This window comes from Rattus norvegicus, chromosome 9 (genome assembly GCF_036323735.1).
Source record: "Rattus norvegicus strain BN/NHsdMcwi chromosome 9, GRCr8, whole genome shotgun sequence".
Lineage (NCBI taxonomy): Eukaryota > Metazoa > Chordata > Mammalia > Rodentia > Muridae > Rattus > Rattus norvegicus.
The window spans coordinates 98,413,724-98,413,972 of record NC_086027.1 but is presented as its reverse complement, the minus strand read 5'-3'; positions in this window follow the sequence as shown (position 1 = coordinate 98,413,972).

The window sequence follows — 249 nt, the reverse complement described above, 5'->3', positions numbered from 1 at the left end:
TGTCACTGAGACACAGAAAAAGAAAAGCAAAGGGGTGGAGAATCGTATTTGCCTATACCCAGGATGCACTGGGAAATGTGAGAGTCATCCCAGACCAAGAAGATGAGAGAACTAATGGAATTTGAAGAAAAATACAACAATGATAACACCTAAATAATAGAGCTGAATTGACTGATAGGACTATGCTTGGCCTGCAGCTGTCTAGACAGTTCTGTGAGTCAGAGTCCCATGATCGAGACCCGTAGTAAC